This window comes from Sardina pilchardus, chromosome 14 (genome assembly GCF_963854185.1).
Source record: "Sardina pilchardus chromosome 14, fSarPil1.1, whole genome shotgun sequence".
Lineage (NCBI taxonomy): Eukaryota > Metazoa > Chordata > Actinopteri > Clupeiformes > Clupeidae > Sardina > Sardina pilchardus.
The window spans coordinates 31,965,497-31,966,641 of record NC_085007.1 but is presented as its reverse complement, the minus strand read 5'-3'; positions in this window follow the sequence as shown (position 1 = coordinate 31,966,641).

The following is a 1,145-nucleotide window of genomic DNA, read 5'->3' as shown; positions in this document are numbered from 1 at the left end:
CAATATTGCCTGGCAAGCCCATTCACAGAGCTGAAGCCTGTGGGTGGGATGAACAGTTGTCTTTCAAACTGCCTCTGCACGTAATAGGTCAGCATTTTTGACCAATCGTAGCCGGTCGGCAAAACGGCAAATACATCTTTAAAACGAATGACTTGAGTGCTTCTTTCTGCTCAACCTTCAAAGAAAAGCCCAAGTTTAAGGTGCTGTGTCCACCAAACGCGTTTTTTGCGCCGACGGCGACAATTTTAAATGTAAAGTCTATGTAGCTCAGCGCTCACAGCGGAAAAAAACGCCGGCGCCGACCGTTTTTTGTCGCAGCGCTCAGAGCGCTCAAAGTTGAAATCTGTTCAACTTTTAGAACAGCGCTGGGCTCGTCAATGGCACTTCTCGTTAAACCGTCTCTGGTTTTGGTAACTTAGCAACATATAAACACTTATCGAAGCGCCGAGAGGAGGAGGTTGAGGGCGCTCTGGCTGTAAAAAACGCGTTTGGTGGACACAGCACCTAACTCTTCCAAAGCCGATTCAAACGAGCGCGCTTCGTTAGCCTCATCCATCTTTTGTTTTTCTCTATGGTTGTGCAACACGGTCTCACACCCAACTCGTCGAACGAGGACGCATGGTCCAGCCCCCTGGCGTCGGCGGGCTCAAGGACTCCGTACACAGATAGAGCGTTCTGATTGGCTAGGCTGGCCTGGAGCCTAGCGCAGGCTTGGCCTCCCGCCTAGACCATCCCGCTAGGCAAAAATATTTTTGGCCGCTAGGGTGCGTCTAGATTTCTAGGCTAATACGGATCTGCCTGGTCTGTTCTGACTCGAACACTGTTGCATTAACGATTGATATGAACGACAGATCTGGTCCGGGGAACATTTCATTAATCTTATGCATGTTTCCTGTAGCCAAGGCTATTTTTTTTTAATGTAGTCCTGCTTTGCCATGATAGATCCGGGGCGGTTCCAAAAACATAACGACGCCACTGAATTCAGCCACTAACTACGTTTTCTTTCATCAGAATGTTATCAAGAGAAGATGAGCCACCACTCGTATTGGTGAATGCTCTTGTCTTTTACCAACCGCAGAGCTCGAAATCGCAGCATCTACCATATTGTGAGAATGGCGACGGTTCCATCAGTTGCTCGCGTGGAA